We start from the raw sequence: 10437 nt of genomic DNA, 5'->3' as shown, positions 1-10437 counted from the left end.
TTATAGATGAAAAGAGTTCTGGAGATGGATGGTTGTCATGGTTGCACAGCATTATGAATATATTTACTATCACTGAACTATAGCCTTAAAATGGTTAAGATGATAAATTCTATGTCATATGTATTTTACCACAATTTTTTAAATTGGGGAAAAAATCACTGTGGAGCTCTTAACATGAAGCCCAGGCTGTGCCTCTGACTAATTAATTACATCAGGCATCTATATATGTTTTTTTAAGCTCCCCTGGTATTCCAAGGGGCCAAGCTAAATCCCTGCTCACTAAAGGTAAAATAGAAGTCACTTCTCCCTTCTCAAACTCCTCAGGAACAACACTATGTGAAATGTTCTGTAGGATCACCTATACATTAAAAAAATTAAAAACCTGTATTATTGGGACACTTGGGTGGCTCAGTAGGTTAAGTGTCCAACTCTTGATTTTTGGCTCAGGTCATGATCTCCAGGGTCCTGGGATCAGGCCTCATGTTGGGCTCTGTGCTTAGTGGAGAATCAGCTTTAGTATTTCTCTCCCTCTCCCTCTGCTCCCCCCATTCCCCTGCACTCACTCTCTCTCGAATAAATAAATAAATCTTTTTAAAAAACCTGTATTATTTAAATGATTATTTCTCTTGTATCATTTTTTCCCATCCTCCCCCATTTTGTACTTTCCCTCTTCCTCCCTTCCTTTCTGCCAAGTATACCTGATTGAATCTATGCAAGTTCAGTGTTTGTTTGATGCTCCGCTTGCCCTCCATCAGTTTGTCTTCCAAAGCAGAGATTCATGCCTTCCTGGCCTTTCCAGTTCCAAATCTGTATCTTGTCTCAAGATCTAGTTCCAGGGGCACCTGGCTGGCTCAGTCCGTAAGCGTTTGCCTTTGGCTCAGGTCATGATCCTGGAATCCCAGGATTGAGCCCCACATAAAGCCTGCTTTCCCCTCTTCCTCTCCCATTGCTTGTGTTCCCTCTCTTGCTGTGTCTCTGTCAAATACATAAAATCTTTAAAAAAAAATCAAGATCTAGTTCTAGTCCATAACTCACCATCCCCTTTCCTTTCTTTACCTTTCATTCTGTAGGTATGAACATATGAATGAATATAGCTCTCACCTAAATTACATGCCTGAGTTGCTGCCTTTAACTTCTAGCATTCCTGAGATGGTGTGCCCATCAAGTCTGTCTGGAATCCTCATTTTCTCCTATTCATTGCACATGGTTGGGTACTCGGGGCTTAGTAAGACATGTTAGCCAATTGAAGAGGAGAAGTCTTTGGGCTCTTTGAGATTAGGTGTGGGGTTATTGACTGAGTTGGGTGTGAAAAGCAGGACACTTAGGGGAAGTAGAAATATGAAAGCTTCTGTGCACCAGTCTCCATGCAAAACCCCAGAGATCCAGTTATGAAAGGCACAGCACCTGCCCTGAGGAAATCACTGTCTAAAGGGGACCTAGGTAATTAAACAGGTGATTAAAATACCTTATAGTAAATGCTGCGCTAGAGGTTCCATGGAAACTAAAGGAACCAAAACTACCATGGGAAGGTGAAGGAGGAGTCAAGGAAGGATTCTTGTAGGAGGCCTTAAGTTCTAACTTATTTTTAACTTAAAAAATACACAGGTAGGGACATCTGGGTGGCCCAGTTGGTTAAGTGTCCGATTCTTGATTTTGGCTCAGGTCATGATCTCAGGGTTATGAGATCAAGCCCCAAGTTTGGCTCTGTGCTGGGAGTGGAGCCTATGTGAGATTCTCTCTTTCTCTCCCTTTCCCTCTGCCCCCCACCCAACCTCTCTCTCTCTAGAAAAACAAAAAACAAAAACAAACATACAATAACAGCAACAAAAAACCCACAGGTAACATAGATTCACTATAGCAAATTAGAGTGAATTAAGAAAGAACATTGAAGATGAACATAAACACCTTTTGAAAACTCTCTAACTTGTGCCAAGTTGGAGGGAGTTAAGAGACCAAATGTATGATCACTCGTTGCACAGGGTGCTATCCATGTTTGGTGACAAGAACCTGAAAATGCTGACAGAGTGCTATTCAGAAATCAATGCTCTGCGAAAGGCAGGTCCCTGGAGATGCGAGAGAGGGTAAACATGGAACCCAGAGAGCTTCCGTCCATTCTCTGATTGCTGGCATAAAAGTTACCCAACCAATGTTTTCGTTAAAACATTGAGGGGTCCTTCCATTTGGTGTATGCCTTATGCCCTATTTTATTTTTTCATTGCATGGATCCCATAAGCACCAAATGTGTGTCCCCAACTACTGAGGGCTGCAGAATGCAAAAGAGGATACATACAGTTGGAGTTCCTCCAACTCCATAGGGATACCAATTTTCCTAGGAACACATAAAATGAACATTGTATGCTTCTGAGTACAAGATTATTTTCTGAGTATGCAGTCTCAGTGCTTATGGGGCTGGTGACAGCCTAAGAATTTAAATTATGTGAGGTGCCTGGGTGGCTCAGTGGGTTAAAGACTCTGCCTTCGGCTCAGGTCGTGATCCCAGGGTCCTGGGATCGAGCTCCGCTTAGTTTGACACCCAGACTCCCTGGTCTTTTATGACTATAAATGGTGGCAAACATATCCCAGTGTGCACAGGACTTCCTGTTTTAAAACAAAAGTTCCAGAAAATCTCCCAGTCCCAGAACTATTAAATCATCCTAGTAGATTGATAGCCTTTCTTTTTTTCTCTCCAGGAGATGGTGAGTTTTATTTTATCTTTTCTAGACAGAGGTTTGATTTGCTCTTGAATGTTCCAGGGTGGTGAGAGACTAGGAGGAAGCACAGGATGTAGAGACCTATTCCATGTAACCTTCTCCCTCATTCCTATCTCCACCATCAACTGAGAAAGCAGCATGCCTGCTAGCAGACCTGGACTTGGAACTGAACTTGGAGGCCATATTTTCTTCAGGTTCTTTGTCTCAGGTTCAGATTGGAGGACTTGACCTCTTTTGCCATATTTCCTATGTGACTCCTTCCAGTGGTCTTTCTTCCCTCATCTCCTGAACCACAGCTGAAGTTCCCACTTTGACCTTTTGTACATTCATCCCACATACTTAATTTTCATTTTTCCATGCTGGTCCTTTCTCAGATGGTTGAGCAGGAACTACCTCACCCTTGCAGGGGGTTGCTGCTCTGTGTCTGAGCTCTGAGATCCAACAGGATGGCTAGAACTTCACTGTACCCAAGTATTCTACTTTGGTGGAGGGACTGGCATTACCTTTAGAGGCTGTTCAGGTTTGGGAGGTTTAAAAGTTGGAGAGTGACAGTCTTCTTCTTAATTGAGTGTTTCCTTTTTAGAGACTTCTCACATTCTCTGCTTGGTGCACTTCTGCCAGCTGGGGCTGAGGTCCCAGCCTGTGATGATTCACTTTCTGTCCTCAACCATTCCCTTACTTGAGTTTCTTTACCTTGCCAGCTTGGAATCTCTTCTGAGGCTGACATTCTAGCTTTGCTTCATCCAGCTGACATCCCTCTGTTCCTTCTTCCCCCTGTCCCTTCTGTAGCTACTCTTCTACTCTCCTGCTCTAGCACCTGTGTCAACAGGCTTTGCCTCTCCATAGACAGGCTATTTGAATGGGCTGTGAGGTGCTAGCGGAAGAACCATCCTCCTTGGAAGTACTCTAAGGCTTTAGACTCAGTTTGTTGGGGGCACCTTTATCATCATGCCTATAATCATCCTGAGAATAATCATCTCTGGAGCTCCATGACCAATCATTTCTTCTGTCATATCTGTTTTCATAGTGGTCCCTTCTTCCTCTATAGACATTATCCCTATGGTACCTGCTACCAAATGCTCTTCTGCCACTGCGTATCCTGGAATCATAGCCTCTGTCTTAGTCTCCACTTCTTCAGTCATCACAGTGATCCCAGCTCCCATACCAATCCATATTCTGGTGTGGGCCATCATGGTACCACATCTCAATGCCCATCAGGATATTGGCCAGAATCATAACAATCTTGAACTTGTCTCCAAAGCTATCATTGCCTCTTCTAGGAAGGCAGTCATCAAAGCTGTATGTAGCAGGATGGGCCCTCCAGTGTGTATCTGTTTTGTCAGAATCCTGATTTCTATCTCCACCAGAAGAATGATCATTCCTGCTTTCAGCCTCTGTCTGAGGAGCAAGGTCCACTCAGATTCTCCTGTTGCCTAGAGACTCTTCATTTGAGGCTCAGGGCACTGAGCAAGGAAATCCAACTCAGGTCCTCAAACTTAGCATAACCCAAATCTTTCAGCCTCTCTGGGTTGCTGGGTTCACATGGCAAATGTATTGCACTGATATATAACCTTCCAAAGAATTCCTTAACAGAGTCTTCTGTCACAGCACAGGGCACGTTCCCTAGAAAAGCAGTGAGGGTGGCAATTTGGGAAGATAGGTGTCCTCGATATTGGGTTCCTGAGCAGCCCATGGAACAGTGGGCAGGATAGAATGGTCAATTGGAGGAATCCTACACCCATGGTCTTTGGTACTGTGCCAAGTGGCTGAAACATCTCCTTCCAGGTTATCTGTTTCATCAACCCAATCTACTGGTTTAGGGACCTAGGTTCTTCCTCCACCAGTTCTGCATTCTCAACCAAAAAGTCTGTTAGGTAGATAGTCTTCCCATTCTTATTCTTGTTTTTCACTGGGGCTGCCAGGTTGGGAGAGAAAGCGTGCACTTTGACCCACGTATGATTAAAAAATATCCCCCTGTATTTCTAGAAATCTTTCTTACCTTAAAGTTGACTTTACCACAGACTGGGAGAAAACAGTTGCAAAAGACATATCTGATAAAGGACTGCTATCCAAAATATGCAAAGAAGTCTTAAAACTCAACAATTAAAATAAAGAACAACTTAATAATAAAAAAAAAAACAAACAGGCAAAAGACCTGAACAAACACCCATTTGCTATATATAGAAAGCAAATAAGCAAAGAAAAACATGCTCAAATTATGTGTCCTTAGGCAAATGCAAATTAAAATAAGATACCATTACACATCTATTACTGCAGCTAAAGTCCAAAGCACTGACAATACCAAAGTCTGGTAAGGATGTGGAACAACAGAAACGCTGGGTCATTGCTGGTGGGAATGCAACATGATATAGCCTCTTAGGAAGACAGTTTGCTGGTTTCTTACAAAACTAAATAAACTCTTACCTTTTCCCCAATGGAGTTCAAAACCTGTGTCTACTCAAGAACTTGCACATGGGTGTGAATAGCAGCTGTATTCATGATTGCCAAAACCAGGAAGCAACCAAGATGTCCTGCAGTGGTTGAATGGATAAACAAACTGGGGTCCATCCAGACATTTGGAATATTAGCCAGTGCTAAAAAAGAAATGAACTATTTACAGCCACAAAATGACATGGAAGAAGCAATGAACTTAGTATATTAATTATTTTATAGCCTGTGTCTGATATCGTCAATATCTCAGTTTCCTGTGGATCTGATCTATTTCTGTGTTTTTCTTCTGAATATCTGTCACTTGGTTCTATTTACTGACATAACTTTTAGATTTTTGTTCAAACGCTAAACACTGTGTATGACTGATTGTAGCAGCTCTATATAATGTTTTCTTTCTCCAGAGATAATTTCACTTTCTTCTGGCAGAAAGAGTAAGGGCAGGTCACCCTCATCCAATTAGGGAATACAGTATTTTTTTTTAAGATTTTATTTATTTATTTGACAGACAGAGATCACAAGTAGGCAGAGAGGCAGGCAGAGAGAGAGGAGGAAGCAGAGTCTCTGCCGAGCAGAGAGCCCGATTAGGGGCTCGATCCCAGGACTCTGGGATCATGACCTGAGCTGATGGCAGAGGCTTTAACCCACTGAGCCACCCAGGCGCCCAGGGAATACAGTATTTTAAGGCTGGTTTTTTAAGGCAAATTTATTTCTACTTTGTCCTCATTTCACTTCATAGTGTGTCTAGAGACTCACCTGGAAATGTTTTTCGGAGCTCCAACTCCCTGCTGGGTCTTGACTTCTACTTTTTGACTCTCCAGCCCAATGAGACGGTTTCATTTATCAGCCTGTTACCTGCTTCTTTCTGCTTGGGCTCCTGATCTCTCCCCTGCATGGTGCGTGGCTAAGGAATCAGCAGATACCTTGGTGGGGAAAGGAGTTGGAACATCAGCTCACTTTTCAATAATTCTCTTTTCTCTGGGGTGGGAACACTTCCAATCCTGGCTCTCTTGCTAGCCTTAAACTCCACATTTTGTTCTGGTAGCCCAGAGACTCCTCAAAGCTCCCTGAGAAGCACCTCTCTGCTTGGGTTCTAGGCCCTGCACTTTTTGCTTATAATTCAGCAAATGTCTCAGGCAGGGAATGATAGAGAATGTTACCCCAATCTCATTACATTTTCTTTCTTTCCTATTCTTAGCCCTTTGAATCCTAAATGCCTTGGTTGCTTTCCGATACCTTCAAAGTTTGTTTTTTGTTTTTTTTTTTAAATCGAATTTACCATCATTCTCAGTGAGATATTTGGTCTAAAAGCAGCTCTTACATCAGAGCTGGAAGCAGTTACTCAAATATTGACAGCTAAGATACAGTTTTCAGTCTGGTTGCCTCATAAAATTATGTGTAGTGTGAGGATCTGATTCTCCCACCACTTTTCTTTATTTGAACCATGTAGAACACTTGCTCTCAGAGGAACCATGTCTTTTGTTTTTTGGTAGGAATGAATCTTTCATATATAAAGTGCAGCTTATTTTTTTTTCTCTGTTACTTATGAGAATTAAAATTCATGCTAATTCAATAAACACAGATGCAAACTTGGGCCTGAAATGTCAAAGAGGTTTAGCCAGATGAGGCAATAATTATATTTAATTTTTATTTAAAAAATTATCATCCAGGGGCACCTGGGTGACACGGTCGGTTAAGCATCCAGCTCTTGGTTTCAGCTCAGGTTATGATCTCCGGGTCTTGAGATTGCCTGTCTCCATCTGTCCTTCCCCCACCCCAAATAAATAAAATAAATCTTTAAAAAAATTATCACTCAAATAGAAACACAAAATTTAAAATATTTTCTTCTGTACTTGCTGACCATTAAGAATATATTGGTGGGCCCATGAGAGAAATAATTTTAGCTATGACTAGTGATATAAAGAGATACTTGCATTTGTCTTTACTTATTGTTACCCAGTTGTTTAGATTTTTTTTTTTTTTTTTTTTTTTGTAGATTTTATTTATTTATTTGACAGACAGAGATCACAAGTAGTCAGAGAGGCAGGCAGAGAAAGAGGAAGGGAAGCAGGCTCCGCGATGAGCAAAGAGCCCGATGTGGGGCTTGATCCCAGGACTCTGGGATCATGACCTGAGGTGAAGGCAGAGGCTTTAACCCACTGAGCCACTCAGGCACCCCAGTTGTTTAGATTTTCTTAAAGATTTCTTTATTTGAGAGAGAGAAAGAGAGCATAAGCAGGGGGAGCAGGAGAGGAAGAAGGCACCCCACTTATCAAGGAGCCCAATGTGGGGCTGGATCCCAGGATCCCGGGATCATGACCTGAGCCAAAGGCAGATGCTTAACGACTGAGCCACTCAGGCGTCCCTATATATATTTTTTTACATGTAATGTTATATAAATATTCTCTATAGAAAAAAGAGGCATAACATTATAGAAAAATGAAACCAAGTGACCAAAGAGAGTCCCTGGTGTAAGGGACCAAAGAAAGCCCCTGGGACAATTAACAGAAGAGCATCTGGGACAAATGACCGCAGAAGACACTGAGATTCGGGAAGAAGCAGATTGTCCCAGAGAACAGAGCAAGTTACTTGGCATTCCAAAATTAGTGCTGATTAATGTCTCTATTTTGCCTTAAATTGGAAGAATTACATACAACTGGGAGACTAAAACTACCCTCTCCCTTTCCTTCAGATAGAAAATAAAGGCAACGAAGCCCTTGAGTAAGAATTTTCCAGTGCAACGGTCTTCATGCATTTAAGGAAATGCTGGCCGCTTTCCTGTTCTTGGCAGACCCACAGGGATTTGTTCACGAAAAGGTAAGGTTGAAGAAAAGGCACTGATATTACTCAGCATAATGTAAAATCTTAATATCATTATGAAATAGGATTCTTTGCAATTTATGGAACAGTTAGGAAAAAATCCTTTTTCTACTTAAGAGTTTAGCCTCTGAAAATCTCTGAGATTCAACTTCTTTTGAAGGAAAGCCACATATAACTGGACATGTACACACACACACGTAGCACATGTGTGGGTATATATGTAGGGATTTGTTCCTGAATTTATGCATACATGCTTGCAGATCCCACTTTTAGAGAGATCTCCATGGGTACCAGAAAGGATCATCTATATCCACCCAAGACTAGACACAACTGTGTAAATTCCGAAGTTGATAATCATCGGTTACCATCCTGATGGTTTCCTGAGGTGAAGCCTCAAGGCACTTCTGTAGACTCAGTCACCCAGATAAGGGAACAAGTACACATCATAGGTGTGGTCGACTGAAGTCCGGTCTTCTCTCTCCTGTGGTAGTAATACACATACCCACTATAGCCATGGACTCTTCCTGTGATGGCTCTGCTTCCTGCCCTTCCACTTTGGACGTGGTTATGTGGCATACTTTGGCTACAGGGATATTATCAGACATATAAAAGCAGGGGTTTGAAATATGTATGTGTGATGCTCTTCTTTATTGCTAAGTAGTTTTCCATCACAAGGCTGTCCATCCATTTGCTTCTCCATTCACTAGTTAACATCAGTGTTTCCAGTTTGGGCAATTACGGGGAAAGCTGTTATATAAATTCACATATAGGTCTTTGTGGGAACATATGCTTTCTTTTTTTTTTTTTAAGATTTTATTTATTTATTTGACAGAGAGAGATCACAAGTAGACAGAGAGGCAGGCAGAGAGAGAGAGAGAGAGAGGGAAGCAGGCTTCCTGCTGAGCAGAGAGCCCGATGCGGGACTCGATCCCAGGACCCTGAGATCATGACCTGAGCCGAAGGCAGCGGCTTAACCCACTGAGCCACCCAGGCGCCCAGAACATATACTTTCATTTCTCTTGGGTAAAAACCTAGGAATGGGACTGTGAGGTCATACGGTAAGTGTATGTCTAATTGTGTAAAAAGCAGCCAAAGTGTTTCCAAAACAATTTTACCATTTTACATCCAGACCAACAATGTATGAGAGTTCCAACTGTTCTATGTCCTCACCAGCCCTTGCTCCTTTTTTCTCCAAGAGCTGTTCTAAAAGCCATGGAGTGATCTCATTGTATATATTGCTTTGAAGCGAATTGTTCATGCTAGACTCAGGCACAGATATAATTGATTACTCTCATAGCACTTGGGCTCGATTGGAATTTTGCTCTCTGAAATCCTATACCCATGACCTTTGTCATGTGATTTTGCAATTTCTCTCACTAGTGGCAAGACATATTTTCCTGCTTCATTGATATTGGGCCTGGTCATATGCTCGCCTTAGCCAGTGGAATCTGAGCAGAAGTGGCAATACTGCAGCTCGGACTCCAGTTTTTAGAGGCCCTATAAACTTCCACTCATCTTTTTTGTGTTTCTGCCATTGCCATATGACAGATGTGTTCTATGGGTGCCTGGGTAGCTCAGGTGGTTAAGTGTCCAATTCTTGGTTTTGGCTCAGGTCATCTCAGGGTCATGGGATTAAGTCCCCGGTCAGGCTCTCTCCAAGTGTAGAGCCTGCTTGAGACTCTCTCTCCCTCTTTTCCTGGCCCCTCCTCCTGCTTGCTCTCTAAATAAATAATTAAATAAAATCTTTTAAAAAAAAATTCTCTCTCCCTTTGCCCTGCCTCCAATGCTCTCTCTCTCTCTCTCTCTCTCTTAAAAAAAAAAAAGACGTGTTCTGGCTAGACCAACCCCCACTCCCCAGGTGAAGGGTATGAGTTCTATATAAATATAAATGTTACACAAGCACATCAAAGGAAGGTCAAAATCATTAGTCATCGCGGAAATACAAACCAAAACCACAGTGAAATACCTCCATATACTCACTAGAAAAGCAAAAATTAAAAGACTAACAATATTAAATTTATTGAGGATATGAAACACTAGAACTTTCAGACACCACTGGCAGGGGTGTCTTTAAATCACTTTAGAACACAGTTTGCCTTGTTGGAGAGTTACATCTCTTTTTTAGGTATGATTGCAATTCAAAGCATTTACAAAGGAAAGGATTTATATGGGTAGGCACCCAACAGTTTGGCACATAGTGAAACATACAGTGCTTTATCAGTTGACTATTGTCTTAATAATGCTGTGTAAGAAAGCATCCCCAGGGCGCCTGGGTGGCTCAGTGGGTTAAGCCTCTGCCTTTAGCTCAGGTCATGATCTCAGGGTCCTGGGATAGAGCCCTGCATCAGGCTCTCTGCTCAGCAGGGAGCCTGCTCCCTGCCCCACCCCCAGCCCCACCTGCCTCTCTGCCTACTTGTGATCTCTCTCTCTCTGTCAAATAAATAAATAAAATCTTAAA

General features: G+C 42.2%; 1 pseudogene; it reads right to left on the bottom strand.

The window, feature by feature from the left end:
• Window positions 1–2792: 2792 nt before the first annotated feature.
• LOC111148003 lies at window positions 2793–6054 on the bottom strand (annotated as a pseudogene).
• Between the last annotated feature and the right edge of the window lie 4383 nt (window positions 6055–10437).

This window comes from Enhydra lutris, unplaced genomic scaffold, assembly GCF_002288905.1.
Source record: "Enhydra lutris kenyoni isolate GAN:26980312 unplaced genomic scaffold, ASM228890v2 scaffoldscaffold18, whole genome shotgun sequence".
Taxonomy (NCBI): Eukaryota; Metazoa; Chordata; class Mammalia; order Carnivora; family Mustelidae; genus Enhydra; species Enhydra lutris.
Note: the sequence above shows the minus strand (reverse complement) of the source record. Positions and strands in the feature narration are given on the sequence as shown.